Genomic DNA, 27,179 nt, shown 5'->3' with positions numbered 1-27,179 from the left:
GAATATACAAGAGGAGGCGCCACCCTCCCCCAAAAATTGGAATTAGGGCCTCTGGTAGTACAGGCTTTTCCCCTCTTGGTGAGTGTTATATGAACCCATCTGTATTTGTGTGCCAGCTGGCATTGTTGTGAGAGGCTGTGTTCAGTTTCAGTAAACTCGGCTTCGGTGAATTTTTTTTGAAGATTCTTTCAAAGCAATTGCCCATTTCAGGATGAGTCATTTACAAGCCCACCTGCTCACACCATGCTCAGTGTTCAGCAGTTTTTGACTACATGTCCCCCATGCCCCACTCTCCCTTTTCATCCAATCTCACCCCAAACAACTTTTTTTGTTTTCACGAATAGAAAAAGTTGTCAAAGGGAAACCTAATGTTGTGCCAATGTGGAAGAGGTGAAACAAAAAATGGCAGAAGCACTGAAAGGTGTCAAAATCGATGAATTCAAAAAGTGTTTTGAGCAGTGGAAAAATGTCTCAATAGGTGTCTTGCATCAAACGGAGAGTACTCTCAAGGTGACTGAATTTTAAACATAGAAAAATAAATATGCAATTTTTTGTAAATAAATTCCATTTGGGGGGAGTCTCTCTCATATATAAAATCTGATCTCATTATATATTGCCACATAACAAATTATCCCAACATTTTATGTCCTGAAGAACCATTTTAATTTGCTTAAAATTTGATGGGTCAAAAATTTGGGAAGGGCTTCATTGGATGGCTGTTCTCTGATCACTGTTGAAGCAGAAGGGAGAATAGGGCGGGGGGGATGTTTTCTCTCTCTCTCCCCCTCCCCCCACTGTTAAAACTGAACAAACTTAATGTGATTATGATGGAAGTAACTGTTTTACTCAGAATCTGTAGTATTTGTCAGAAAAAAACATCAGTTTTCTCAGTGGGAATTAAATGGCAAGATAATTAACTATAACTGAAGTATGTGCTTTTCTTTAAAATTTGTTTTTTTGTTTTTCAAAACCTCTATTACATATCACACACAAACACAAAAACCCCAAGAATACTCTCCAGGTAAAATTAGAATCTGAATCATCCTAATATTCAGTTTCCACAACTATAAAATGAAAATCATTGACCCAAATTTATTTCCAAGCTCTATTCCTATTCTTGAGGTTAGAACTAATTCTTGAGGTCTGAAATGTTTTCATCCTATAATGTGTCTATACAGCCTTCCTCACTCATCCAACTAATCAAACATTCATTCAATAAACACATGAGTGCTTGTACTGTCCACTGTGCTAAAAGCAAATGGTATAATTTTGAACAATATACTATGTCCCCTACTCTCATGGAAGATATTTCATAAGGAAACAGGCAGTAAGAACTACTCATGGTTTTTTTGCTGAAGAAATTTAAAGTGGGTCCTTATCTGAAGGAAGCTTTGCTCTTCATCAGGCTCTTCATCACTTACTATTGCTTTCTTGTTATCACTTACTTGGCTCTCAAGATTTCAGACTCTCAGCCGATGTGAGAACAGAGTTAACTCTTCATGCCTCCATCACAGAATATCCTGGATACTCCTTCTCTCCTGTGTTCATCTAGCGTATCATTGCTCCATGTGTCCTTGGAATCTCTCCTACTTTTCCCCCCTTATCTCCACATATTTCTTAACTATAACACTGTACTTTGTCCTGTTGCTTCTGCTGGAACCAGGGGGTCGCTCTAACCAAAGGTGCTCTAATCAAGGGTGAAGACCAACTAAAAATTATAGACAGTGCCCTTCTTAGTTCTTCCAAGCCATGAGAATGTGGAATAAACTGTCAAAAGTAGTTTTTCCTGCTAAAACATTCAATCCTCAAGCTCCCTACCAAAGTGGAGATTTGAGGTGAAATTAATTAAATAGTGCATTTACACTCTGTTAATAATAAAATTATTTTTGCCTTAAAGTGCATACTCATCTCCATGGGTCAGTGGATGAAGCTGAACTCTCCATTCCATTTCACAGGAGGATCAATATGGAATAAAAGACTAAAGTGCACCAGAATCAGCAGCACAACTTTAAACTAGTATGACATTATTAGCCTCATTTTGATTTTAACTTTCAAGAGTCAGAATTTTTTTCTTGGAAACTCTACTTTGATGATTAAAATATAATCGAAGTGATTTAGACATGCTATTTGATTTCTCAATCACAGTTTTCTTAATCTTTAAAAATAACAGGAATAAATTTCACTTCTAGCCATGATGAAATAATATATTCAGATTTACCCTCTATTCAGAAAGAACTAAAAAAAATTGGACAAAAAATATGAATCAGTGGTTTGCAAGGTTCTAGACATTGGACGATACAGGACAGTGATCCCTGAGTGACAAGAAACAAACCTACTGCCTTGAGGGGGTGTCCAGGGCACAGCACAGAAGCCAAAATGAGGTGGAGTCCAGCAAACTCCTTGAGCTGGGGAAACTGAGGAAACCAACACAGCTGAAGTGTTCAGCACAAAGTACCAGAGAGGACAGAGCTGCACAGAGAGAACTCCAGGAATCCGCAGACGGTCCACTTTGAGGTCTAGTACTACATACCTACTGGAATATTAAAAATATTGATAATACTAAAGATTTTTTTGATATGAGTAACCAGACACAGCATTCTCTTAAAAAACTGGTATCGATGGGTAGAATTGAAATTTTCCACCCCTAATACTGTTAAAGCTGAACTTCCACATATAAACAATATTTTTCTTTTCAAAGTATTGTCATAAATTCACTTTAATAAACAAAAGGAGAAAAATATTGTATATAATGTTACCTTAACTAATCACCTTCACTGGATTTCAGGATCTGGACAGAGCTGCCACAGCACTGCTATGGGACAGGAAGTCATGCCCTAATTAAAGAGGATGATATTCCCTAACATGATCATTACCATGCTGGGTAACTTCCCTTTTCAAAGTGGGAAAACTCCACTCACATTTACTCTAAGTAAAATCTGGATCCCTGTGAGCCTCCCATACTCCGTGGTGTGATCTGAGGAAATATCTCAAAGTGTGAGAGACAATTAATCCAGGTGGAGATCTTATTTTTTTAAGATTTTACTTATTTATTTTTAGAGAGGGCAATGGAGGGAGAAAGAGAGGGAGAGAAACATCTATGTGTGGTTGCCTCTTGCATGTCCCCTACTGGGGACTTGGTCTGCAACCCAGGCATGTGCCCTGACTGGGAATCGAACCAACGACCCATTGGCACTCAATCCACTTGAACCACACCAGCGAGGGCTATCCAGCTGGAGATCTTAAATAATTAGTATTGTAGTTTCTAACTCTCCTCACTCAACTCTAACATTAACTTTGCAATAATTTTTAAAAATCACTTACTATACAATTGAATTCTTAAATTATACAACATTTTCATATGTCATCTTACTAGTATGACATACAAATGCATATGTAATGAATAGAAGGAGTTTAATTCAAATATGTACACTTGAATATATATGAGCTATATAAATGAGAGATATATAGACATATAGATGTTTTTCTTCTCCACCTGAATGCATAACATTGCTCTTATACAGCCTGTAAATATTTGTAACAAAAATGATAATGTGATAATCGTATGCAATAAAGAGAATCATAATTGCTCATTTTTCATTTGGATGGCTTGTACTGAAAAGCAGGATCTCATCTTTTTGTATGTTACATGTAGAACTGTGATTTGAAATTGAGTGTATGCAGGTTATCTTCTTTACAAGAAAAAAATATTTTAGACATTGGTAATATTAGCAAAAAATCCTATTATTTTCTTGGAACTGTCATTATAATTCTCAAACAAATAATAACTGAATTATTTTCAAGTGTGTGCTGACTGAATAATTCCAATGTCATGTTTTACTGGGAAAAAATTAGTTCTATATTTTAGAATGATAGTACAATTTTATTAATACAAAGCATCAAACCAAAGCTAATGTAATTATTTATTTAGGTTTTTCATCATAAAATAATTGTTTTTATCTAAATTACCTGCTAGAAGATTCAATCAAAATACATGACTCCATGAAATCAAAATTCAAACTTTGCTTTAGAAAGTAAAGTGAGATTCCACTGCGAGCGTGGCCTCTCCAGTCTCCCTTTGTAAGGAAGAGGACTGCGCCACTTCCAGCAGCTAAAGAAGACACTGGGAATATTGATGAGCCTTAATGGAGGTAGAAAATAGCTTTTTAACAAATGCTTACAGTCTGATGTTAGGAATGATTTAACAATTAAGATCCTCACGTTTCAGTTTAGGTTTCTATTCCTCTGGCAAAATTACTTATTGCAACATTGATTTGAATTAGTAATCTGGGAAAATATTTGCCTCCAACTGGGAAATGTATGATATGAAATTCAAGCATTTATGAAATCTAAAATTCTTTTTCTCTTGAAGAATTGTAAAGACAGTAATTGCCTTTATTGGGTAGTAGAGGGTGAAGAGCTTTAACCATAAACTTATTTGAAAAAACATACAATTCATGAATCTGTTATCAGACTAATTTTATTCAAGGTCAGACATTTAATCATAATCATAATTATCTGAAGCCTTCTTAATCATGGAACATATTTGTGTCGATATTTGTACTTAAATGAACTAAAAATATCTGTACTATTTAATTAAGAATATTCTCTGGAAAGAAGATAATCTTTGTACTGCAGCAATAATGTAATTCAATATTATTCATTTCAACTTTCCAGTCACTAAATTTTTATCCATATCAGAGATTACAATTATACATAACTTTATTAATATATTTCCTAGGAATAGCTTAGTATTTATTTATTCTAAAAATTTTATCTATGTATTATCTCAAGCAAAACACATATTTGAATATTTTCAGCTTTCCTTGAATATATTCTTTTAATATCTTCAATAGAAATTGCTATTTGTTGCATCAGTTGTATATTAGAAGCTTTATATAAATAATTCAAGCAATAGTTATAATCACACCTTTTACAGAAGAGGACATAGACTTAAAAAAATATTTTCACGTCCAAGTACGACTATAAAGTTGTGCGACTGAAATTTATATAATGTTATTAATCAATGTTGCCCCAAATGAATCTAATTAACATTGTTAAAGGCCCCCCATAAATAAATAAATATATAAATAACCTGCCTCCATCACATAGTTTTAAGGGGTAGAAGTGAGAATACAACTCATCCTTTCTAACTTGAAGTTCAAGATCCCCTCACTTCACCATGTCACCTCTCCACAGAAGATTCCAAACTTCATTCCATAAGATTAGATGGACAGATGTTTCTCCAAAAAGAAAAAAAGAGTTTACTACCTAAAAATAAAACAATACACTATATACAATGTCCCCTCAGAAAGATTTATAATATGCATTAATCTATAAAATTCTTCCAACCATTGATTTTCCCCCTCCTTCTTTTAAAAATTTATTTGAATGTATTTGGATCTTAGGAATTTGTATGGTTATGCTTTGGGTGCCCTAACATGTTAATTTCACAAGAAAATAAGTATCTGACTTGCTCCCAAAGTATAGGAAAGGCTGGCCTAGATTTAAAATGTTTAGCATAGTTTCGTGATATAAATTTTGGGGGAAGCTGTTCAAGTCAAAGAAATCCACTTTGCTTTCCAATATGCATGCTTAAAACTTCAAGATGTACATAAAGATGACTCCAACTACAAAGAATAAAAAATTTCTTTCAAAAACATGTTTTGTTATGAAAAGAACCCAGTTGCTATGAATTGCTCAAGACCTGTCTTTTGTTCTAGCACCTCTGAGCTAATTATTGAATAATTAGGCAGTGATTAAGCATGCACATGTAATTGCCCTTTACACATCCAACGAATCCTAAAGAAAAAGCATCATGTAAAAATCTGTCAGCCAAATAAGGAAATATTTTTTCTTCATATTTTAACTCTAACGAAAAAAAAACACTTTCATTTATTACAGGTAGTAACAAAGTAACCAAGGAAAATGGCTTAGCTATTGACTCACAATACAGCAGCAAAAGCACAGGGTAATTATTTCAATAGAATGAAAGCCTAAAAAGATTTTATGAAAAAAAGTCTAAAACAGCATGTATTGGAGAAAATGTGAAGTTGCAAAGTTTTTCTTGCACTTAATGTCACATTAATTATGACCTGTACTTCAGTCCTTCCAAACATCTCTTTGCCTAATGATATCGTTGCCTGGAAGGTCAGAGTTAGTGGACTTTCCCTCCGTAGTTCTCACCTTGCTCACAAGATTGAATTCAGACGAGAGACAGAAAGTGTAGTGGAAATGAGGTAGCAAGTTTAGTTATGAAATACACTTGAGCATGAAGCTGCAAGCGGGCACTCAACTCAGCTGAGTCCCTCGCCCACTGGGGTTTTAGGTGTTATATCCTTGTAGCCAGCCTCCAGGGTCCCCTTCATTCTCCCTTCTCTGGACTTTAGGATTAACATACAGTTCCAAAGGTTGAATTAATGAGTGAGACATGTCTCACACCCACTGCCTGCCTTGGTTTGCTGTTTATCCTGCCTAACAATACCACCAGTAACCTAGAGACCACCACTGGAGTTCCAAGACTCTCCAGTCCTTGTTTTATTTTGCTTATATTGCACCCATTTCACTTCCCAGGGGACCCCTACATATTCTGAGAAATACTGTAGAGCTAATGTTTGATCTCCTTTAGGAATGCTTACCTAGGGAGAGGAAAGACCCAACAGTGGGATCACGACTAATTTCAAGTACCAACTACTTCTGGGTGCTTCAAGGCACAAAAATAGCCTAAGAGAGTTACAGGGGAGCAATTTTGATTCCAAATAAGAAGGAATTCTGGAGAGCATTATGCTAAGTGCAATAAGTCAGTGAAAGACAAATACCACAGGATCTCGCCTATAAGTGGAACCTAATCAACAAAACAAACAAGCCAGCTAAAAGAACAAGAGACATGGAAATAAAGAACAAACTGGCAGGGATCAGAGAGGAGGGGGAAGGGGGATAACAGGCAAAAGAAGGGGAAGGGTCAAGTCAAGGATCATGTACAAAGGACCCATGGACACGGACAATGGGGTGGGGAATGTCTTTGGGAGTGGGGGTTGAATGGGGCAGGGGAGAGCAACAAGGGGAAAATAGGGACAACTGTATCTGAACAATAACAAAAGAAGGAACTGTGATTCTAGGATTGTTTTTCTTTTAAGCACATTGCTAGGTTTTTTGTTACCTAAATTCTTTCACTTAATGTTCCAACCACCTCATCAGGTACATATTCTACTTCCTTGATAAATGAAAAATCTGTAACTCTGAAATGGTAGTTTACATCTCCAAGGCACATAATAACTGAGTGTTGACTCCAAGATACCTAAACACCTGTCTAATACTTAAATCCACTGTTTCTTTCACTGCACTCAGCTACTACCCTCTGGTATTCAATTCTGTGAAACACTAATTAGCTGACGCTGTTGTTGTTTCTGAAGTCCACAGAAAATAGCTAAAGCCCTCTGCAATGATTCAATACATAATGTAATTCCTTCTCCAATTAATTGTTGTTTTAATAGTCTACAAAGGATACATATTTCGATAATAATACTTAGTATTTGGAAGGAAGAAAGATCTTCCTTAAATTTCTTCATTATATGTAGGGATTGTGTCTCTTGGTAAAGATGAATTAATTAAGAGGCTATTTGAAGCCACTCTGCCTCCATGGTAGATGGTGCACCTCTTTCACCTAATCTTCTATAATAATTTTACAAAACACTTCAGTCAAGAGAATCATTATCCAGTCCTATCTATTGCATATAATGAATTACTGTTAGCTTTAATATGTTCCTTCTTTAGGTAAGCGGATTACCAATATAATAATTTTCTTTTTCACATTTTTTAGCTTACAATAGCTGGAGTCCATGTCCTTGCTCGATGCAATTCAGGGTGTGGCAATATAATCCTCGGCACCACTCCAGTGGCCTTAATGGCAGCCCAAATTTCTATGAAACATTTGTTCAAGTTTAAACAAACCAAAAAACTCCATATTCAAAGCAACTGTTCTTTCATAGAGCTGTGATTTTTCATACATTAATTGTAATAATAAAATAATTGTGGCATTTAATGTTTTTGAGAAATGATCCTAATATTTACATGTATTTGTAAATTCGCATTGAAATTAAAATAAATACAAGACTAATTATAGAAATTATAATTATGGCTAAAATGCTTTGATGAAAAATAAAGAACTGAGACCACTTCGCTCCCCAATATCAATCTTTCATATTGTTATTGATTAAAGAGAGCAAATAGAATTAATTGGCTCTTTGTAGAAAGATAGCTTGCTTATTTTAAACATTTGAGCTTGCCATATACCACATCACTGAACTCTACAGCGAATTAAGTGTGATAAGGTAACAATTCACTTGACTTTGAGAAGATTTATCCACAAATCCTCTGCTACAATTCCAATGAAAATATAATGGATGTGCCCTGATCGGGTAATTCACTTGGTCAGAGCATCAACCCGGTAAGCCAAGTCTGCAGGTTCGATCCTGGTGAGGGCATAGACAAGAAACGACCCATGAATGCATAAATAAGTGCAACAACACATTGATGTTTCCTTTTTGCTCTCTCACTCTCTCTCCCCCCCTTTCTTCTCTCTCTCTAAAATAATTTTAAAATTGTTTAAAAACTAAAAAATATCATGGATGTCACTATCCCAACATAGGGACAAAATCATTTGGCAATCTATGTCACTTCAATGATAATCTTGGAGAAAATGTCAGACTAGAAATGAACTTATCGAATGAATTAAACACATAATCAGAATATGTATGTATGTATAAATTGCTGTTAAAATTTAAATTTCCTAGACAATCAAAACAATATGTATAAGTAATACTCTTAGAATAATTAACTCTCATTTGAGTATATCTGTTATTGTAATAATTTTTACTTTGAGTATTATTCTGTTTTAATGAGGGTGCATATCACGTTACCATGATCCTGCTAGATATAAGTATATTTATATGCCACATTATTTGATTCCATGAATTCCAGATTCACTCTCTGGTAGGGAAAGGTAGTGTACCTCATCTTGTGTATGTTAATACATAATACCCATGCATAGAACTTTCAAATCTTCAAAAATGTCTTGCATAAATGAAAGTGGATGTATCACTTTAAACTTTCAAAGATCAAGTGTACTAAAGGGAAAAAACATCAAGTAGGTTATAAATAATCCCAAGAGTTAAGAAAGTTGATAATTGTGTTTGGTAACAGATTTTAAAAATTTGCTTTTTATTATCCCACAATATGAATAGAAATTATCAAGAATCTTAAGTTATAGATAGGTAAATATTTTTCCAAAACTATAAAAGCTACAATAATGCCTTATGTTTAAAATTACCTTGTAGCATATGCTATATCTAAACCAGAATGCATGGTAGAATTCTCCTGTGAAACCATCCAGTCCAGGGCTTTTGTGTGTTGGGAGTTTTTTGATTACTGCTTCAAGTTCATCACCTGTTATTGGTCTGTTCAGGCTTTCTGCTTCTTTTTTATTCAGTTTTGAAAGGTTATATTTTTCTAGAAATTTGTCCACATCACCTCGGTTTTCAAATTTTGTGGCATATAGTTCTTCGTAGTAATTTCTTACAATCCTTTGTATCTGTGGTATCAGTTGTAATATCTCCTCTTTCATTTCTTATTGTGTTTATTTGGGCCCTCTTTTTTTCTTGATGAGTCTGCTTAAAGTCTTATCAATTTTGTTCATCTTTTCAAAGAACCAGCTCCTGGATTTATTGACCCTTAGAATTGTAGTTTTAGTCTCCATGTTGTTTAACTCTGCACTGATCTTGGTTATTTTTCTTCCTCCTACTTGCTCTGGGCTGTCTTTGTTGTTCCTCCAGTTCTTGTAGGTATAGGGTTAGGTTGTTTAGACACTTCTCCAAGGAAAACATACAGAGGACCCAGAGAAATATGAAAAGATGCTCAGCATCACTAGCCCTCAGAGAGATGCAAATTAAAACCACAACGAGACACCACTTCACACCAGTGAGAATGGCCATCATAAACAAAGCAACAAACAATAAGTGCTGGCGAGTCTGTGGAAAAAAGGGAACCCTAGTGCATTGTTGGTGGGAATACAGATTGGTGCAGCCACTATGGAAAACAGTATGGAATTTCCCCAGAAAACTAAAAATGGAACTGCCTTTTGACCCAGCAATTCCACTGCTGTGATTATATCCTAAGAATCCTGAAACACTAGTCCAGAAGAACCTATTCACCCCAATGTTCATACCAGCAAAATTTACAATAGTCAAGTGCTGGAAGCAACCTAAGTGTCCATCAGTAAATTAATGGATCAAAAAACTATGGTACATTTACACAATGGAATACCACACAGCAGAAAGAAAGAAGGAGCTCCTACCCTTTGCAACAGCGTGGATGGAACTGGAGATCATTATGCTAAGTGAAATAAGCCAGGCAGTGAAAGACAAATATCATATGATCTCACCCTTAAGTGGAACCTAATTGACAAAACAAACAAGCAAACAAAATAGAACCAGAGACATTGAAATTAAGAATAATATGACAGTAATCAGAGGGGAGGGGGGAGGGGATAATGGTTGGGGGGAAGAGGAAAGGATTTTCAAGAGCACCTGTAAAGGACACATGGACAAAACCAAGGGAGGGTAGAATCAGGGGAGGGAGGTGGGGATGTCTGAGGTGGGGGGTGAGTAGTGGTGGGGGATAAATGTAGACAACTGTATTTGAACAAGAATAAGATAAAATAAATGGAAGGAAAAAAAGAAAATGTAGGTTAAACATGTGGCACATTACATGATACATGACAAGTATTTAATACATAATATGATTTCTGCAGTTAAAGAAAATTACAACGTTGTTAGAGCTATGATTGTGAATAAAATATAAATTTTAAAAATACACAAAAAATAAATAAATAAATACATAAACCAGAATGCACAGCAAATACTAAGGTAATGTAAGTTATATCTACAATAAGAGCATACCTATTGATCCAAAATATTCCCAAGAAAAATAATTTATTAAAATTAATTTATTCTGAAGTCTAAAGATAGGTAAGATGTTTTGACAGACTTGACCCATGTCTTTTAACCCCCAATAATTGCAATTTTAGAAGAATCTAACTAATAAAAGAACAAATCAATAGTAACATCCCTGATTAACTGAAAAGTGTAAGAAATAAATAGAATGAGAATATGTTCTTGCTAAATATAAAAACTATTTAATGTAAAGTATGCTTTTTCCTAAGAATCCAAAGATAAACAATAGATAAGAAAAGTATGATTTTTAACATGAGGCATAGTGAATTGGGAGTGTCTGTGGGACATTTGAATACAGGTGTTTAGGAAAATAGATGAATGCAGAGATCTGAACCTAGGTTGTGCCCTGAATAATACATCACTACTGAGAGGCAGTGAGAACTATAATCCAACCTGTGCTTGTAGTGCTCAGCCATTCACTCTGGCACTGGCTGTGACTACCCACTGGGAGGGTATCGTTTCCTAATTTATCCATCTAGAGCTGGAACTTACCACATGTACACACACACAATTAGGAAATACTTCCCAGTTCCTATTATAAATACAAAATTATTGCATTTGTATTGTCAATTAATAACAAGTAGAAGGGGCACATCTATAGGGGCACATCAGTTATAAACTCAATAAAGGCAGGGATGACTATGTCTCTGTGGTTCACCTCTGGATTCTTAGGGATAAGCTTAAGTTCCATTAAGTAGTTTTTCAGTTGGTAGATGGATGTAAGAAAGCATGAAGCTCCAGAAAGCTCAAGTTAATTTCTATGCAAATTTTTAATACTACCATCATAATATTTCTTCATTTTTTTGTCTTTGAAAGTCCCTGCCATTACTGAGTTTATAATTGAGTGTCTCTATAAAAGTGCCCCCTCTACTTGTTCTTAATTGACAATACAAATACAATAATTTCATACTTATAATAGGGACTGGGGAACATTCTATAATTCTGTGTGTACATGTGGGAGTATGGATTTTAATAAAGACCAACACCTTAATTTACTGCTGAGAACTCTAGAATATTTATGGTTATCACTGAGAATAAAAAACACTTGCAAGTCAAAAAAATGAGGTAAGAGTAGACTGCCACACAAATGTGAATGTGAAATTTTTTGGCCAAAATCCTTGGAATTCTTAATTATAACCCAGGTAGGAGGCAAAAATAAGCCTTTTATAAAATGCTTTAAAAAGAACACTGAGGAATATAGACCAATGATAATATAAATGTGTCCATAAAATATAAAAATAATAAGATGAAGGGCAAGTTATGTGGTTTTAGGGGGTGTTTTTTATATTTGGTGTGCTATGATCAGTTACTTACAAATGGAAATGAAGAATAAGGGAGAGATTACCAGTAGAAACAGATTTCCATTGTGAAGCAGAAAAAATAAATAAATCCAAGAAAATAAGAGACCAGGTTGTATTAGTCAGAGTTCTCCAGGAAAACAGGTCTGTAGAATATATATATATACATATACGTGTGTGTGTGAGAGACAGAGAGAGAGAGAAGAGATGTATTTCAAGGAATTGGCTCAAGTAAGTGTTGTACAAGCAGACGAGTCTGAAATTTGGAGGATTTGACGGTAGGCTTGTGCAGGAGCTGGTGTTACAGTTTCTTCTGATAACCTTAGTTTTTGTTCTTAAAGGCTTTCGACTGATTGTATGACACACACATTGTCAAGGATAATCTCCTTTACTTAAAGTCAACTGATTGTAGGTGTCAATCGCATCTACAAAATACCTTCCCGGCAATGCTAGATTAGTGTTTGATTAAACAACCAGGTTATTTAGTCATGGCATTTACATTTACTGAGCTTCTAATACTCTCCAGGATCTTTGATAAGCATATTATTTACCTTGTATTCTGTATTCTCACACAAGCACTGTGAGATAAATATTCATTACCCCTTCCTTATAGACTAGCAACCTATGATACAAAAGGGTTGACTAACTTGCTCTGCCTGGGAGTGAACACAGACTGTCTAGATCTGAAGCCTGTGAGCATAAGTACAATTCCAAACATTCTGCCATGAAAATGGACAATCATCAGTGTCCTCCTTCCACATTTATTTCCAGCCATAGTCCCTCTACTGAGCGTGTTCACCAATCCCATGTGTAGGAGCTTTATAGGAACTTAAAAAAAGATACCAGCTATAAATAGATAAATAAGGAAAAGATACCCACCCTGTGGGAAATCACAGCCCAGTGCCAGAGTGAATGGCTCAGCACTACAAGCACCGGTTGGATTAGAGTTCTCACTGCCTTCTCAAGAGTGATATATTATTCAGGGCTCAATCCAGGTTAAGTTTGGTGTATTTATCTTTTTTCCTAAACACTTCTATTCAGGTGTCTCATGGGCAATCTTAATGCCCTCTCCCTCACACTAAAAATCATACTTTTCTACTTCATTTTTGCTTACTCTCATCCATTTACTCTCTCCATGAATAAGAAGATTCAGATTTCCAAATCAAAGATTGATCCATGTCATCAATTTTACTTCTTTACTTCTAATCACCTTACATCAAACCAGTAAACAAATCTAAAGATTATATTTTTAATAAAGATTATACCATTAGCATTCTCTATTTTCACACTGCCTAATCATGTCTTCATCACTTTCTGCCTAGATTTCTCCCATAAGTTCCTAAGTGATTAATCTGTCTCCAATTTTAGCCCTAGAATTTAAATCACATCTTTTTTCCAGGGTATACTATTTTTAAAGTATATTTTATTGATTACACTATCACTGTTGTCCCAATTTCCCCCTTTGCCCCACTCTGCCTGGTAGCCCCCTTCCCTCCAGCATTGCCCCCGCCTTACTTTATGTTCATGGGTCATGCATATAACTTCTTTGGCTTTTACATTTCCTACACTATCCTTAACAACCCCCTGTCTATTTTGTACCTACAAATTATGCTTCTTAATTCCTGCACCTTTTCCCCCATTCTCCCTCTTCTCCCAGCTGAGAACCCTTCCAATGGTCTTCATACCTATGATTCTGTTCTTGTTCTGGTTATTTGCTTTGTTTATTTGTTTGTTTGTTTGTTTGTTTGTTTTTTAAGAGTCAGTTGTTCATAGTTGTGAATTTCATGCCTTTTTAATGTTCATAGTTTTTACCTTTTTTTCCTTATATAAGTCTTTTTAACCTTTCATGTAATAATTACTTGGTAATGATGAACTCCTTTAGTTTTACCTTGCCTGGGAAGCAGTTTATCAGCCCTTCCATTCTAAATGATACCTTTGCTGGATAGAGTAATCTAGGTTGTATGTCCTTGTTTTTCATAACTTTGAATACTCCTTGCCAGTCTTTTCTTGCCTGCAAAGTTCTTTTGAGAAATCAGCTGATAGTCTTATGGGAACTTCTTTGTAGGTAACTATCTGCTTTTCTCTTCCTGCTTTTAAGATTATCTCTTTAACACTTGGAATTTTAATTATGATGTGTCTTGTTGTGTTCCTCTTTGGGTCCAATTTGTTTGGGACTCTCTGTCCTTCCTGGACTTGTATATCTACCTCTTTCACAAAATTAGGGAAGTTTTCTTTCATTATTTTTTCAAATAAATTTTCAATTTCTTGCCGTTTCTCTTCCCCTTCTGGCATCCCTGATATTTGGATGTTGGCACATTTGGAGATGTCCTAGAGTCTTCTTATACTATCCTTAGTTTTTTGAATTCTTGTTTCTTCTTTCTGTTCTGGTTGAATGTTTATTTATTCCTTATGTTCTAAAATCATTAATTTGAACCCCACCTTCCTTCCCATCACTGTGGGTTCCCTGTAGATTTTTCTTTATTTCAGGTAGTGTAACCTTCATGTCTTCCTTTATGTTGTTGCCATCCTCGGTGAGACCTTTGAGCATCTTGATCACCAGGGTATTGAACTCTGTATCTGCTAGGTTGGTTCTCTTCATTTCATTTAGTTCTTTTTCTGTGGTTTTGTTTTGTTCTTTCATTTGGGCCATATCTCTTTGTCTCCTCAATTTGGCAGCCTCCCTGTGTTTGTTTCTGTGCATTAGGTAGAGCTGCTTTGACTCTCTGTAAAAGGCATCTGTAAATTGTGTGGGGTGGAGCCTTAGGTAATCACCATGGTGAGGCAATCAGCTTCACTGCTCTGTGGCTCTGTGTGGCGAGAGAATTTGGAGAGGGGACAGTGCCACTGCCTGGCTTTGGGGGTTTTCCTGGTACTTGCCCCATTTCCAGTTATTTCACGCACTCCCAATACATGATTGGCATCCTTCCAGATACTGCCCTAGTGTTGAATCCCAGAGAAGGATGGTTTGAGGTTGTTATAAGACCATGCAGGCCCTTTAAACAAAGTTTCCTGAAAATCCCACCATTTCTTTCACTGCCCTGACCCCCACTGGTTTTTATAGCCTGAAGTTAAGAGGATTTATCATCCCAGTGCTGGAATCCTGGGCTGTGTGGACTGGCCTGGTGCTGGGATCCTTTTCTCTCAAGGGATCCCTCCTGATTTTTATCTATTACACGGGTTTGTGGGACTCCCCATGACCATTCTACCCCTGTCACCTCTCTGCACCATACCACACCCCCTTGCCTCTCTGCCCTGCCTCCACGTCTCTGCCCCTCCTACCCATCTGGATGATTGTGGCTTCTTTAAATCTTTGGTCATTGGATTTCTATACAGTGATTTTCAGACAGTTCTGGGTGTTATTTGCTTTGAGATTTAGTTGTAATTCTGTTTGTGGTTGTGCAAGGAGGCAAAGCATGTCTATCTCCTCCTCCATCTTGATAGGAAGGTCCCAGGGTAGACTTTTTAAACAACAGGTAAGATGCTTTCAATGTAACTGTTCAATACTTAACTATAAAATAGTTAGAAATAAATTTAATAAGCAACACTTAACACTTGTATACACTAAAAACTATGAATTATACTTAAAAGAAATTGAAGACCTAAGTAAATGGACAAACACCTTTGTTCAAGGATTGGAAGACTTCATAATGTTAAGATAGCATGACTCCCCAAATTAATCTATATATTCAAAACTATTTCTTTTGATAGAGATAATATTAAATCTATACTATTGTTTATTTTACAGAAATGGGCAAGCTGACCCTAATATGTACATGAAAATGCAAGGGACCCTGAGTAGCCAACACAACCTTGAAAAAGAACGAAGCTGGGGACTCATACTTCCCAATTTCACACTTGCTATAAGCTATAGTGATTAAAACAATATGGTAGTACATACAACTGGATACAATTAGAATCTTTGAGCTCATCTTTTTCTCATGCCTCTCAGGAAATGGCCTCCCCTGAGGCAGTCACCCTGCAAGACAATGCTTACTCTCTTCAGGACTCCACCCATACCACTCCTCTTTTCTTCTAGACTTGTAACTAGACTCATGTTCCAGCAGATTCCTAAAGGTGAGTGTGTTCTACAGAAGAATTACTCGAGGTCTCGTTTATACTAGCAGGAATCTGGGGAACATGTGTGGGGAAAAAATATTAAGGATGTGAGATAATGGTGCAAGGAACATAAAGTAGGATCAGGATGAATCACAAATCTATTGATATGGAATCACTAAGCAGAAATTCTGCACTTAAGAATGCAGCTCCAGTGGTCAGAAAGGGCTCTAACAGTTTGCTTGGTTGGTTTGCTGAAATATGGATCAAAAGATGGCCCACCATGAATGAAAAGGCCTGATCTTCCTTGGTGTAATATAGATGAAGGGATTCAAAGGCTTAGGAAGATTCAAGTGTTAGAGGAAACTTGTCATTTCAGAGGTTGAAATTTGCAACAGAAGCTACAATTACAATTCTTCAAATTGATGATCTTATTAAATTGTATCCAGAAGGCAAAGATGATAAGCATGGTAGTTATGAAGATAATGTTCCCTCAGGAGCCCTTGATGCCTGATCTGATTTTGTTTTTATTTATTACACTGTAAGATGCAGTTGTCTTATACCTTGCATAGTACACATTAAAGTGCAACAAGCTATCAAGAAAAATGTTGTTAGAATTGTGAGGTAGGAAACAGAGTGAGGTCAGAAAAACCTATATGAATGTACTCTTGATTTTGACTGGGTTTTTTACTAAATAAGGACATCTCAGGAATTGGAAACAGAATAAGCGAAGGCACCAATGCAAAACAGTACTCAGGGATTAGAAAAGTGAAAATCTAATGTATCTGGAGTATACAAAAGAAAGTCTCAGGAAATAATGGTAGAAAATAAGCAGTTTATACCAATTTATACCATTTTATACCACCAATCATGGTATAAAATGACACAGTATACATTTTGAAATCTATAATTATTTTTGAAAATAGTAGAGAGCCATTTGAAATTTTGATTACTTTAAAACATGATTAAAGTTTGCTTTAAAAATTTACTTAAGGATCTTTCATCATCAGACATAATAGTTTACCAATATTTAATTTGTTGACTTTGTTTTAAAATAGTTAAGATTATTTTAAATGATTAATAAAACCAAAAAATATATATGAAAGAATTGTGAATTAATTTATTCTTTCTAATATAATGTAGGCAATGTGGAAGATAAGATTATCTGGTTTAACTTTGTGGCTCCAAAACTGCTAACACTGTGCCTTGTGCAGAGAACATAATATATGTTTGCTGTTTAAACACTATCTGAAGTTGTCACCACAATGTTGATACTCAGTAAATACACTTAACTCCGAAACTAAACTAAATCTATTTCATACATTTCTCCCCCTTTTTTATGTTTCTGAAAAAAGTTCAAAATTTTCAGAATTATGATCAATCAGTATAAAGAATAATACTCATTACTGGTATATAAAAATATCACTTATGTAAAATATCTTCTTTTTCATGTTCTGGATAAATAACATTCAATGAATTGGATATTTGTGTTGTTATGAAATTAAACTATTCCATGATTTTTCTGTTGAAAATAGTAGTTTATTTTTTGTTTGAAAAATAGTTCTTACATCCTAACATTCTTTCTTCCCTGTAGACAATCATTGTACTTATTCTACTTAAATGTAACAGAGAGTGCTACCTGGCAGCAGGTTGTAAACATGGAAAATTGTTGCTTTAAAGTTATGCAAAAAAATTCAGTAGTTCTTTTTTATGTTGAACATGTTCTTTATCATATTTCCAAACCTCCTACATGATTGGCAGTATAACAAACCGCCTGCTACTAGACTAAGGAAAACCAACCGTCAACAAATAAAAAAGCCAAACTTGATTCACAAATATATTTAAATGAAATCTGCCTCTAATACTTTTAAATAGTTTTATACCGAGAGATATTGTACTTACTCCTGGTATAAGCATTATTTTACTATCTTGTTTCATTGACATGATCTCAATTCTTATCAATCAAATAAAAAATTAGGTAAAAACACCACTGAGTAGTTTTGATGTGCAAAGAACTGTACTGAGCAAAGGAGAGCAGACTTTCAGAGACGCCAATAGGGGAGCCCTGCTTTGTATGAGTTTACACTTCTTTTCAAATGAATGGCCACAGACTCCCCGAGATCAGAAAAAAACAAATTTTTATCTCTATAATGGGTTTTTAGCCATCTATTCACTCTTCTTTTTGGTTAAAGAGTGGAAAATTGATAGTTCACTTAGTCTGGGGATATATAATTCATTTTAAAAGGAGGAGAAAGTGAGGAGAGAAAAATGGCGCAAGAACTACTGGACTTTGAACCTTTGTGTCCATCTTCAGTGTTTCCGGCATTGCGTTAGGGGGCTGACACGTATGTATTAGGCTCACAATGCATTAGACACCCAATAGGACCTTCTACAACATTATTCACTGGAGAAGGAAACACAAATTAAATATAGTATATTGTCCTTGCCTTCAGTTTGCAAGGACAGTTTCGAGTAACTCATCTCCTGTTCAAAGTAGAATTGTCTTCAGATGTGTCTTGTATACCACTTTTGTGATGAGAAAATATAGTATCTGTGGTGGTGACAGGTAGAAAACAATGGTAGAGGAGTTGATTGCCAAACACCAGAAAGTCAAACCTAGAGTCTGGGTCTCCATTTCCTTATTTTGAACTCATCTTACTGTTTTTATAACACAAGCCTCTGAGACTAAAGCCACAGGAGAGCATCATCAATGATCAAAAAACTCACAATCTCTAGGTATCCCAGTATGCACTTCATTTAAAAGTAAACAAATATATACACAGTACATTCCTTAGTTTATCTAGCCAATTAGAACTGAAAATTTCCCAAAGGAAATAGCTGGATAAATGCAGAAATTATGCCAAGAATTAAACAGATAAGTACTCTTGTTCAGAGGGGAAACGGAGCTCAATGGATCGGAATGTTAGATGAGAAGGGGAAAATAATTCCTTCCTAAAACAAATTCAAAAACAGAGTCAGTCATTCAGCTAAGAGAATGATATGCTAACAAGAAACCCTAGTTTAATTTCAGCTAAAATTAACCTTCTTGAGTGAGATCCTCACCACTGTCAGGGTGCATCTGGGCACTAGGCATAGTGCTCACAGACATCTATCCAAATACTCTGAAAAGTAGGAGAAACAATCTCTTTTTGCTGTAAAATTGCTAAAAATTATTATTTTGTGTTTTAATTTTATTAAAAATGTAAGATGAAATTTTGTATTTAAGTTCGTAGGGTATCTCCCTGCCACCAACTTTGGTTTTAGGTAAATCTGACATCCCTTTATCTACGTCAGGACTAGGACGGTCTGCAAAATATAGAAAGCAATAAAGGCAAAACACTATGAGATTTAGCTCATATTGTACTATACATGAAGACCTTCAAAAAGTACTGTCCCTTTATCTAGGGTCGTCATCTTGGTAGTAAGTTATTTTACAATACAAATTTTTATTATTTTTTTCATAAGCAGATGTGTTTTATCTATATGTCTTAATTTTATTTTTCAATTACAATTTACATTCCATATTATTTTTTATTCGTTTCAAGTGTATAGCATAGTGGTTAGACAATCATATACTTCATAAAGTGGTTCCTCCCAATATTTCAAGCACCCGTGTGGCACTGTACATACTCATTATGATATTATTGACTGTATTCCCTATGCTGTACTTGACATCCTTGTAGACATTTTGTAACTACCAATTTGTACTTCTTCATCCCTTCACTTTTTTCACTCAGCCCCCACCTCTGCCCCTCTGGCAGCCATCAGTCTGTTTTCTGTATCCACTCAACGAAATCCAAAGCACTAACTAGAAAGAATGTGTGCACCCCTGTGTTTATTGCAGCATTATATACAATAGCCAAGATATGGAAGCATTTTAAGTGCCCATTAATAGACAAGTGGACACAAATGTTGTGATACAAATTTTTTAGGTAACTAAATTTAACCTTTTGAGATATCAGTTTAAGGTTTTAAACTGCTTTTTATAAAAAGACCCCATAGAGACCCTTGATATTCTCAGAGGTTATATCCTAATATTTTGCAAACCCTACCACTTTAAGCCATGAAGTAAATAATTGCTATATCAATGTGACAAAGTGTACTATGTGGCAGAACTTCCGTGTACAGTGCGTAAATTGAGTAGTGGATGTTGGGCAGGGGCTACAGTCTCATATTCTGCTACTTCTCTTCACATCTTGCAGGATAATTAAAGTTTGTGCCACATACAAATAGCAAATAACACAAGACATTTATCTTCAGTTTACATTCAAATAAGCCACATAGCACTTGTTAAAAACAAACGTTTGTTCATGATCCCTTTTCAAATATTCCTTATTTTTGGAATCGTGATTTCAAAAGTTGGAATTTCCAGACAATAACCTGTAATTTAATGTGTTTGCCCATCAAAACACATGGCATACAGAATTATTTCAAGTAAAATGTTTTTTTGTGGAAAAAGTCATGAACATTCAAAATAATTTTAAGGGTCCAATATGCTTGAAAGCTGATTAGAGCAAGGCGATCCAATAAGCACGTGCATTCTTAAACGACCTAAAAATGTAGTTTTAGTTTCAAATTTCCATAGGACATGACAATATGAGAATCTCTTAGTAATACATCAACTCATAATTGGCAAGTTTTTATGAAACAGAGTGGTTGAAAGCCGCATAGCGTAGTGGTTAATAATACAGGTTTGGGAACCAAATAGACAAGAGTGGAAATACTGGCATCACTACTAACTGGCTGTGTGATTTTGAACATACTGACTAACTCTCTAAATCTCAGTTCCCTCATTTAAAATGAAGATATAATGACAGGTAAAGACTAAGGTTGAGTAAGGAATAAGACAATATATATGACATACTTAGAACAGAGTCTGGCCCATAATCAACATCCCAACATTTGCTAACATAATGGTCTATGTGTTCTACCTCATGCAATTTTCAATATGTGTAACTAAATACTGGAAAATATGTAATCAAAGTACTAGATGTTATGGCATAATCATATGTGAGACCACCTGGAGTTGAAGGAAAGCAAAGGTCCTTTGCTGCAATCTGCAAGGCCAGTATAAAAGGCTTCCTCCACACATATGTGAACAAGAACTTGGCCTCTGTCACCATAAATGCTTAGGACCACACATTCTCCTTGCCTGCTGACTTACTCACTTGATATTTGTAACCAGGAAGCAGTCCAGTTCTTAGGACAAAACAGCATTATGAGAAGCCCAAAATGACCAAGAGCAGGGATGCATCAATCTCCTAGACCTTCTGTTTGGGAGATGATAATTTAATCCTAATTTTTCATGCAAACTATGCTTGCTAATGATAAGTAGAAATTGTAATGTCAGTGTTAATACCAAATACCCCCCACTGCCTGACACCCCCCTGAGAGTTAGCTTTCAGTCTGTCTGGGCAGCAACTGCAGATAGAACTATATCCCATGTCTTTAATGATCAGAAAATAAGTAGCAAAATGCTTTTTTCAATATTAGCTTTCCCGGAGTACAAATGTGGTTTATTTATATGGCCCCCATCTTTGGAGCACTGGTTTATTTCCTTGGATATGTACTGCACCATCAAAGACTAGACCATGTTAGAGAGAAATTATGAATTTTAAGAAAAATCACAATATTCCTTTGAGATTGCAAGTTTATGTTATTGCCTATATGACCTACATGATATTCTTGTTATAATTAGTTAAAAATAAGATATTTTTATTTACATGACAGGTAGTTGCTATTGTAACTTTTTCTTTTGGTAAATCAATAAAATCAAAATTAAAACCATGTGATCAGTAAAGTATTCTATCCAAAAACGAGACCATCTTTGGCCTACAAAAATACATCTTATAGACTTGATCATTCAGGGGATATTTACAGAAGTCAATGGAATTTGACCTGGAGCTCTATTCTTTGGAAGACATTATGATTCTGTAAGTAGCAAAATAGAAAGAAGGAAATAATGTTATGATGACATCAGAGTTTTACATAAATTAGTTCTATTAATTTGTGATATGGTATGCTTACATTATTTTGACAGATAAGGAAACAGAGGCCCAATAAATTTATACCTTGAAAAAGGCATGTTACAAGTAAGTGGCAAAGCCGGGAGAAAAAACTTTTTAATTGAAGTTCATTAATATTACTTGTGAGATTAATTTCACCACCCATAACCTTGGTTGAAGAAGAATTTCAGGGTGTATGCAACAAACTTAAAGTGAAGAACATGAGACGTCAGCATTTCTAGATTTATGTACACACCCAGGGCTCAACTATCTGCATTGGACAAATAAGAATCCAGTTACGTCAAAGCAATCTTCCAAGCACCAACTACCTTCCTTAGTCTTTGCCAGCTGGTGCTGCTGATGCCCTTCACTGACAGGCTCCGACTCTGCATAAACCAGACCCTGAGATAACTTAGAACAAGGACGCAATTGTTCTATAGTCATGGCCTATCAAGATGTGAGGGTGCTGCCACAAATGAGACATCTTAAGAACTTAAAGAAAACCTGAAACCCATTACATAAGCAGGGTCAAGATCTGAGTTTTCTCCTCTACTATGATGCCAGTTGCTACAAGTGAAGCTATACAATCTGATGGAAATTAAACTGTATTTGATGTCAGGTGGACAAAGTTTGAATCCCAGCTCACATGAGTACTAGCTATATGACCTATAGTAAGTTCTTTGTCAAAAATAGAGATTGCAAATGCAAGTTTTTCCATAGTCCTAGACACATAATAGTTTTACAAACTATGGCCATGGTTTTTATTATTTAATCATTATCTGGATATGTGCCTCATTTTCTGCATATAAAATTCAGATTTCCCAAGTAGTGCAGCATTTCTGCCATGGCTTCCAATGCATTTGATAAACATTATAATATTTTTTCTTTCAAGTCTACTATTGTGCCATAATTGGAATCTGGTTCTCAAATGCCCTCCAATCTTATATGTGTGTACTCTGTCCTAACTATCAGTGACTGTGAAACAAGCCACATTAAAATTTCGTGGCATGAAGCAACAACCACTTAACTGTGTTCTCGAACGTATCAGTACAGTCTTGAGGCAAAGCACCGCAAACACAAGTCATCTCTGCTCCTTAAAGACTCATGCTTCAGTGAGGCAGGCTCAAACAGCTGGAGATGGCTGAGGCCACTAAACTGGGGCAGCAGGACTTAGTCCCACACTTCTGTCTGTTTTTAGTTTTCTCAGTTCTCCACATCTTTGGTCATGTCCACTGTGGTCTAGAGTGTCCATGCTGGTTTCTTCACTCACATACCTGGTGCTTGGCCTGGAATGGCTAGACCAGCTGTGGCTGCCCTAGCATCTTGCTCTCTCTACTCCCTTTCCACATAGCTAGCTTGGGCTCCTCGCAGCCTAGTATCTTAGGCCAGCCATATTTCTTATATGGATGCTGACTTCTGCAAAAGTGAGGATTCCATATGGCCATCCATATAAAAGCTGGAAGAGTTCTAATAACTTAGCTTGAAAGGTGTAGAAACAGATTCTGCCTCATTTCATTGACCAATCTAGTCACCAAGGCCACCTAAAGCTCAATTGTAGAAATAGCAAGAATATCTTATTTTTAACTTCTCCACTGTGTCAGGGCTTCTCATCAAGAATTATGGCAGACTTTGGTTATCTCTACGGTGTAATAATCTATCAGGCAATAGCAAGCTAATTGATCTAGAGACAACATCTTTAGGTCTTAAGCGTGCTTTGACTGTTCAAATGAAATTTTCTATAAATGTATGGCCTTTGGCATGTTGCCTGACCAATATAAATATAATTTTTCTTATTGCTCAATGGGAACAATAGTAGCTATTCTGTAGAGTTTATTTGGATTAAAGATAATGCCTGACACATATTGAGCACTCACTAAATGGCAGCTGCTATTTTCATCCTTACTGACATCAGTAGACATTATACTTATAATATATGAATGGGACCATCTTCCTAAACCAAGCCTGTCCCTCACACTCTTTAGTCATTGAGCTTTGGCTGACATATCTTACCATAAAGGACAATTCTATGGTTTAGTACTCCCTACCTACTTATTATTCCATTTTCTTTCAATTTCTTCCACTTCACCATCACATTTTCTTATATCCCAGCATAATTTACACTCGAGTTTCTCAGAATTGAAGCAGTATAACTTACATTATCATAATTTTTCCAGAATTTAGATGGAATAGTGTGGACATATTACCTGGTGTCCCTGCAGAATGAGACTTTGTCCCAACCTCACCCAAATGGAATATTTCCTCAAGTTTTTCAGCTATTCCTGGTACCCTAACCAACCTACACTAAAGTTTATATTATATATAGAACTTCAGATATTTGATCCATAACCTGGTAATGTTTTCTTCCTTATATATACCTGAGTTTGCTTCTTTTTCTGTATCCCTGCTCTCAGTCCCTAGAGAAGGTCCATCCTAAGAAAGTTCGGAAAAGAAGAAATGCTCATCCTTCCATGTCACTGTTTGATCAGGGTCGTGGTAAAACCTCTGTCCTTTTATAATGAGTACCAGAAATGTCTGGATCTTGAGGCAAAGAATAATATCCTTGATTCTTAAAACATTTCTATCTACAGGAACACCTTGCAAAGATCATTGGTAATTAGTGTTGTGTCTCCTACTTCATATTTTTTTAGAGAATTTATGGATAAACTCCTGAGAACAGTTCTACTCCTCCCTGAGGTCATATGTTGTTAATTATACATTTGTGTGTGTGTGTGTGGTATGTGTGTATTTGATAGTCTAATTGGGTCATCTTCCTCATCAGTGGTTGTAAGTAGAAAATAAAACATTGATAACATTTAAATCTAAAAGTTTTTAAAGTGACCAGGTCAATGCACCTAGAGATAACACATTTCAGTCCTCTTTTCATGGCTGTGTTAATCAAGCCATCTACATGTAATAAATTCATGTTGAGTTGAAGAGCTAAGCAATAATTCATATACATCATTAACTCATCAGGACTATGTCAAGTATTTTTTAGAAACTACTATGTGGTGGATTCAATGCTCAGAGACAAAGGTTCAGAGCTACTCTGACGCTGACGTGGCCTCAGTGAGTGCTGCTTGTGCTCAGGTGGCCCTGAGCACACCTGCAGGGAAAGGACCACCCGAGCAGTGTGGCTGCGTTCTGTGCCAATCAAATTATTTTAACCCGAAATAATATTATCAAAATCTATTTTATGTGTGATTTTTTAATATAATTTAAATGTCTCCCAACAAGTGGGTAACTGCATACCGTGGGAGAATCTCGGATGACTGGCCATAAGCTTGTAGCACAGCTCCAGTGAGGTGACGAAACATCCTTTGTTTCTTAATTTACTTTCAAACATTAAGAGATTGTCACAAATACGTATCTCACATTTCATAAAACATGATCATTATGAAGCATTTATTTTCACTTCTTTCATTCATCTTACTCTACTCTGACAACCCCTTTCGCATTACATCTCTTCCTTTAGAGTTCACGGTGTATACAAACCTAACAATCATATAGCACATCTGATGAGCTGGGTATCCTTATTAAGCCCATTTTACAAATGGGGAAGTAGAGGCACAGAGCAAGTAAATAACTTGCTCAAGTCATGAACCTATATTGAGTCACTATTTGGGTTAATTTTCTACTGTTGCCATAACAAATTACCACAATTTAACACAATGCTTGCTTATTAATCTCATAGTTCTGTGAGTTAGACGTCTGACAGGGGTCTCAAAATAAAGGTTAAAATAAATTGAGCTAAAATCAAAGTAGTCAGGGCGTTGTTCCTTATTGGAAGCTCTGGAAAACAATAAAACTCAAAGCCCTTTCCATTGTTAGCCTAATTCAGTTCCTTACAATTATAGGACTGAGGCCCTTTTTTCTTGATTGGCTATCAGTCAGGGGCCCGTCTTTGCTCCCACAGGCTGTCTTCATTCCCTTACATGGTTCCCATAAGCTCCTAGAGGCCTCTCTCCAGTCCTTACCTATGGCCCCTATCTCTCAGAACCATCAAAGGTGCTTCAAATCCTTCTCAAGCCTGGAGAGTCTCACTCCTTCTCTGACTTCAGCCAGAGAACATTCTCTACTCATATGATTAGATTAGGTTCCCCCAGATAATGCAGGATAATTCCTCTATTTAAGGGCCAGTAACCTTAATTACATCTGAAATGTTCTTCTTACCCTGTAATGTAACCTGCTCTCAGGTTCCAAGAATAATGTGTGGACATAGCTGGGGAGGCCATTGTTCAACCTGCCATACTATTATTCAATTTTTATATTGGTTTTAGTTCCATCTACCCTGATAAACCACTGAAAGGGAATTCATGAGAGTAAAGGTAATCTATTCCAATTTCCCTAGCAGCAAGACCCTTTAATCAAAGTGGTTACAACTACATAAGAATGATAGATAATCTAGACATAGGCAGCTTTCCAATCTTCATCTTTCTGCTCATCTTACCCAGTTTCTCAGGAAAGTTTCCTATTTGGGGAGGTGGGAGAAGATCAAATAAAAAAGAGATAGTCACTCCTTAGTCAAGAGGTTATGCCCCAAATTTCCCCCATCATTCTCTGTGTTTTGATGTATCCTAAACTGGAAAGTAGAAGTAACAGTATAACCTTCCTCAGAAACTCTCCAACAATGAGATACGTTTCTTTCTATGCATTTGTCCCATTTTTATAATTATTGGCTGCTGTACCAGAGTGTTGTTCATTCAAGTACTCTTTCTCAACTGCCGCTGAAAAACCATGTGATAATTCACCAGTAAGGTATAAAGTCTTTTCTTAATATAACTGTCAGTCATGAATTATGATTTATAAACCTACAGAAA

This window comes from Desmodus rotundus, chromosome 4 (genome assembly GCF_022682495.2).
Source record: "Desmodus rotundus isolate HL8 chromosome 4, HLdesRot8A.1, whole genome shotgun sequence".
NCBI lineage: Eukaryota > Metazoa > Chordata > Mammalia > Chiroptera > Phyllostomidae > Desmodus > Desmodus rotundus.
The sequence above is the reverse complement of the archived record's forward strand: the minus strand, read 5'-3'. Positions refer to the sequence as shown.